The sequence below is a fragment of the Rattus norvegicus genome, chromosome 4 (assembly GCF_021556685.1).
Source record: "Rattus norvegicus strain SHRSP/BbbUtx chromosome 4, alternate assembly SHRSP_T2T, whole genome shotgun sequence".
NCBI lineage: Eukaryota > Metazoa > Chordata > Mammalia > Rodentia > Muridae > Rattus > Rattus norvegicus.
In genome coordinates this window covers 117,351,854-117,357,853 of record NC_141537.1, presented here as the reverse complement: position 1 = coordinate 117,357,853, position 6,000 = coordinate 117,351,854, and the positions used below count along the sequence as shown (strand labels likewise).

Below are 6,000 nucleotides of genomic sequence, written 5' to 3'. Positions count from 1 at the left end.
CTTTAGAGTAGAGGGACAACTCTTCAGGGACTGCAGGCAGAGCAGTGCTGTGACCAAAGCCAGTGCAGATGTTGAGAGGAAGGAGCTGCAAGGCTGGGTGAGGTGGGGAGGTCAGCGAAGGTTTGGGAGCTGCTAACATGGTATGATGAGAGGGTGATGGCTGAGTGTGGGGGATTGTGGGATTTCAGAGATCCAGGAAATGATAGAAGGTGACAGGCCTGAGACAAGGCAGGCTTGGAGCTGGGCTCTCGGGGATGGCAACGATCCTCTCAGCAGCATGTCAGGGTGTCCAGAGGAGGACGGCCTTTGGAAGGGGGCTTCAGTCCCTGTGTGGAACTTAAGGCACTGTGCAATATCAGATCCGTGGAGCCATTGTTGGCCATTGGAAGCAGGTTCCAGGAAGCCAGGTGAAAGTAGGAGAGGGACCTGGAAAGCTTCCACAAGGAGCTGGCCCATGAGGCCAAGGAATGGGGACAACTGACTGCAGGAGAAGTGATTCCCTCATTTGAGGAGGAGGTCTACAAAGACAAGCAGGGAACAGTGGGGGTGACAGAGGACCAAGGCTGCAGAAGAACTGGTTCTGAGTCTCACAAGAGCCACGCGGCAGGGACAGTGGGGAAGGAACTCAGGATGGGACCCAGGGCCAGGCTCCAGCAGGAAGAGCATTCAGATCTGCTGATGGAGTTGGGCTCATGGAGAATGTCGGCTTCCTGAGTTTAGGCCATGGTGTGCAGAGACTGCAAGGTTTAAAGGAGTCATAGGATGCTGTGTGCACTGGTACACTCCTGGAATCCTAGCTCAGGAGGTTGACACTGCTGGATGGTGACATTGTTACCCCTTCATGCTACACAGGAAGATCCTCCCTCAAGAAAAAAGTCACTGGATGAGAGTTACGGTTATGGGGGAGTCTGTCCGGACTGTCATTCTGAGCCTGCCATCTGGGTGTTGGGAGAGCGATGAGGTTGCTAGGGACAGAGCTGGGCTAACCGTGCTGGCAACTGTGAAATGCTGTAATCATGGTTTGAGTTGTTCCTTTCCTTGCTCTTTGTTTTTTCTTTGACTTGACTTTAGTTATGCAAAAGCTCACTGTTTTAAAGTACAGTTACTTGTGAGTGTACAGGGACTAATGTAGTTTGCTGATTCTCTAAGCAGCCATGTGCATACACCATGTAGGGAGGAAACAGGACCCTGCCAGGAACACTTTCCCACTTCCTTCCACTGAGACTGAACCCCCTGCTCCCACCATCCCTTCCTCCCTTTCTTTAGAGTTCACCCCCTTAGTGTGCCTCCTGCCATGATGTACCTCAGCACTGCGTGGATCACACCTTGAAATGCAGTGGTTGGGTGTGTAACTTTACACCGCCATGGCTTCCTTGCCCTAACGTCCTCGAGGTTCATCCCCACTCAGCCGTGCAGTTGAGCCAGTGGCGGAGGGGAGGGAAGGGATGAGGGGTAAGAAAGTGTGACAGCAGTGCAGTACCACACCGGGAGGGCAGAGGAGCTCCTCTTCACACAGGGAGAAGTCACACAGGTCCCAAGACTGAAGGTGGGCAGCTGAGGACCCCGAGAGATTGTGGAGCTCATGTTTGGAGTAGTCATGGTAACCCATGGCGAAGATGGAATCAGAGTCAGACGTTGAGGAGGGAAGCAGCGGGGTTAGAGGTGGAGAGCAAAGGTCGGAATGGTTTAGACATCACGTAGAACATGGATGACTCGAGTCTTGTCCTCAGTGAGGGCCCAGCTAGGAAGAAACTGAGAGAAGCTCAGTTTATTTTGACCGCCATGAATCAGGAGGACAAAGCAGATCGTCCCTTCTTCTCCACCTGGCAGACCAGTGTTTCCCTGGCATGATCTGGGGATCCATGGCGGGGGCCAGTTCATGAAGCTCCCTTGGCCTACCTCCCTTGATGGATCAGGCATGGCTGGCTGGGCTCACTGGGAATTCCTGGCTTCATTGTCTTCTCAGACCCATCATCTGATCCATCAATCCCAGACGCCTTCTTGTCCAATGTCAATTTACACATCCATTTTAGATATCAAAGGATGATATCTGAATCAGTCCCAGTGCTGTGTTCCCAAAGCAGTGAGTCTGTGGGATTCAGGTCTGGAGGGTACAAGAACTACTTAAAAACGTAACATCCACAGAATGTCTTAACTGGCTGCCCTAAAAGCCTTCCTTTCAGGCACATAATTTAATTAACACCTGCTGCTTTGAAAAGATATGGTGACATCATTGATGATTTTCTTTTTTTTTTTTTTTTTTGGTTTTTTTTTTTTTTTTTTTTTTTTTTTTTTCGGAGCTGGGGATCGAACCCAGGGCCTTGCACTTCCTAGGCAAGCGCTCTACCACTGAGCTAAATCCCCAACCCCCCATTGATGATTTTCTAAGACAAACCCTGAAGAAGAGCCCTCAAGAGATGGGGGTTGAAGACATTCCAGGCCAGACACCATATCTGAGCGTCATTCATTTTCATTCCCAATGTCATGTGTACTCCGAATTCCTCAGCAGAGCACTGTAGTGTGCAAAGCATTATAGCGATGAACCATGCTTCTTTCTCTTTAAACAAACATCTGTACCCTGCATATTGTCCCACAGGGACTAGTGACTCTGGCCTTAGCATTTCCCTCTCTTGTTTCTCATATGTTGATCTGAACAGACCTAATTCTCTGCTTGATTCTTCTTCCCAGTCATCTGTACTGTTGAGTTCCTCTGCTCCATTAGGTCATTGTACAAGAACGGGATCCAGAGAGATGGAGACAAACAGGGAAGGGGTTGGCATACAGGAGAGAGAAGGAAGAGGAGAGGAAGGAAGAAAGGGAGGAAGGAAGGAAGGGAAAGGAGGATGAAGATGAGGAGGATGAGGGCAAGGACAAGGAGAACAAAGATGACAGTGATGACCAGGAGGACTAGGAACAGAAGGAAAACCACATGTTCTAGAAGAGAAAGGAAAAGTTGTGTAGAGAAGAAGAGATAAAGGGGTTGAAAGAGAGGGGGCAAGGTCGAGGAAGAAGGGGAGAGAGAGGAGGGAAGGGAAGGGAAAGAGGGACGAGAAGATGGAGAAGCGGGAAGGATATTTGGGGCATCTCTGCCTACTGTGCATTTGCTTTTCCTACTTCAGAATTGGAGTTTTCAGGGTTGGGGATTTAGCTCAGTGGTAGAGCGCTTGCCTAGCAAGCACAAGGCCCTGGGTTCGGTCCCCAGCTCCGAAAAAAAAAAAAAAAAAGAATTGGAGTTTTCATACTGACACCTTCAGATTGAAGGAAATAGTCTGCCGACTGAGAGGGTTCCATTCCCACAAGTAGGATCCATCTCTCTTCTGGGTATGTATCTCTGTACAAGAAATGAAGGCAGGTTCCCAGTCAGGACACAGAGCCGATGAGGTTTATCATCACACCTGGACGTTCAGTCCCATCACTCACCTTCCAGAAATCCATAATGGCCGTGTACCTAGGAGGCAGTGGGCTGTGGGAATGGGTTTTCTCTGGTTTGCAACCTGGTTATTTACCGTCCGTGAGGGTGCTGGCCCTTCCCACCCCTTTAGCTGGTATCTGGTGGGTATTGGTACTATGTCCTTTTCAGGATGTTGAGGGGATAAAGGAAGTAGGACTAGGGTATACCTCAGATTGTGTGCTCAGCGTGCTTGAGGCCCTGGATTTCATCCCCAGTAACATGGAGAAAAGCAGTAACAAAGTATGGAGTCCATTAGCTTATTCAGTGCTTACTGAATGTTACTTTGCTCTTCATCAATGTCACGTAAGATAGGTGAATTTACACAACTCTTATAGATCATTTAATCGGGGCTTGCTTATCGTTTCAGAGGTTCAGTCCATTATCATCACTACGGGGAGCATGCTGGCCCACAGGCAGACATGGTGCTAGAGAAGCAGCTGAGAACTCCACATCTGCATCCACGGGCAGCAGAAATAGGGAATCACTAGGCTTGGCATGGGTTTTTGAAACCTCAAAGCCCACCTCCAATGACACAGTTCTTTCAAAAAAGACCACAGTAGTGCCACTCCCTAATGAATAAGCACTCAGATCTCTGAGCCTATGGGGGCCGTTCTTATTCAAACCAGAACAGCCAGCTGCCTGAAAGCAAAGGAGAAAGCCAAGGAAGATGGCAGAATTGATGCTGGGATTTACCCTAGAGAGCAGGATCCCACCTCCCTGGGAACTGGTTCCTTCTCCCTGGCTGTGTGTGCTCATATTTCACTGTCAGGTCAGCCTCAGATCAATGACTTCTGGTGCTTTACTCCACAACAGCTTGGATTTTCCATTAAGATTGGATTCAAAGGAAATGCATCAACAGAGCAAAAGGACCAGGACTCTGTCCCCGAAGTTGTATAAGAACCAGGGATGCAGCTCTTCCGGTCCCAGGTGCTGCGGGAGCCACGGCTTACTGTGCAGACATGGCCAAGTCCAAGAACCACACCACACACAACCAGTCCCGCAAATGGCACAGAAATGGCATCAAGAGGGGTTGGGGATTTAGCTCAGCGGTAGAGCACTTGCCTAGTAAGCACAAGGCCCTGGGTTCGGTCCCCAGCTCAAAAAAAAAAAAAAAAAAAAAAAGAAAGGAAAAAAAAGAAAAAAGGAAATGGCATCAAGAAACCCCGGTCACAAAGATACGAATCTCTTAAGGGGGTCGACCCCAAGTTTCTGAGGAACATGCGCTTTGCCAAGAAACACAACAAGAAAGGCCTGAAGAAGATGCAGGCCAACAATGCCAAGGCCGTGAGTGCACGAGCAGAGGCCATCAAGCCCTCGTGAAGCCTCAGGCCATCAAGCCCAAGAAGCCAAAGGGCTCTAGCCGCAAACTCAGCCGTCTGGCTTTCATCCCTCACCCCAAGCTTGGGAAGAAGATTCGAAGCTACATGGCCAAGGGTCGTAGGCTCTGCCAACCAAAGCCCAAGGTTCAAACCAAGGCAGAGGCCACAGCTCCAGCTAAGGCCCAGGCCAAAGCTCCAGCCCAGGCTCCCAAGGGTGCCCAGGCCCCTGTGAAGGCCCCATAGAAAAGGCTCCTGCCAGTGTGAAGACAGACGACTGCTGTGACACACCCACCTACACTCTATTTGCAGATGACCAGTGTCCTATGCTGTTTTTACAAATAAATTTGAGACAAGAAAAAAAAAAAAAAAAAAAAAGAACCAGGGATGCAGCCACAGTGACCCAAGGAAGGCTAAGATCAGGATCAGAGTGTTAACTCCAAGAGGTAGAACTCCTGTGTGTGTGTGTGTGTGTGTGTGTGTGTGTGTGTGTGTGTGTGTGTGTGTGTGTGTGTGATCATAATAAATGTGGGTGCATACTTATAGTTTGCATAATACTGCTGATCCTAACAATAAATATCTAATAAACTATCTGCTTTCCTTTGTAAAATAGGTATATAATTCATTACTTTTATTTCTGTAACTTCTTGTGTAGTCTTTAAAATCAGATGATTTCACCTTATTTCTGTGTGGCTGTGGATTTGTGCACGTGGGTTCAGTGCCTGCTGTGGTTAGAAGAGGTGGTCGGAGGCCCTAGATCTGGGTCACTTGTTGAGCACTGCCTGCTCCCCCAAGAGCAGCGGGAGCTGTTACTGTGCGGTCTCTGCAGCCCCACTGTGCAGCCTCAGGCATCAAATGCAGATAGGGTTTCCAGATGCGTGCAGGGAAGAACTTTCCAACAGATCTGTTCACCGAGCTCTGGTTTGGGATGTAATGTTTAGGTACCAGGGTATTAAATAGAGATTACACACACACACACACACACACACACACACACACACACACACACACACGGAGCCTGGAACACCAGTGCCAAGATTCCCAATGTAAGGAACCCTTCCAAACCTGGCCATGGTGAAACACATCTGCAATGCCAGCACTAGGGCAGCTGCAGCAGGAGGATCATCAGTTTGAGGCCAGGCCAGGGTACACAGCCATTCTGTGTCAGGTTTCTAAATCCTACAGGGTTGCCTGTCAAGTGTGAGCATCCCCTCAGGGCCTATTAGGTCACCT

General features: G+C 49.2%; 1 protein-coding gene across 1 annotated transcript in view; it reads right to left on the bottom strand.

Annotated features, from left to right (window-relative positions):
- Positions 1-358: 358 nt before the first annotated feature.
- The window catches only part of LOC120102321 (uncharacterized), a 20,665-nt gene continuing 15,023 nt past the window's right edge, over positions 359-6,000 (bottom strand). The window contains exon 4 of the transcript XR_015686722.1: positions 359-2,104. The gene's annotated coding sequence lies outside the window, so the exon portion shown is untranslated. The remainder of the gene's footprint in view (positions 2,105-6,000) is intronic.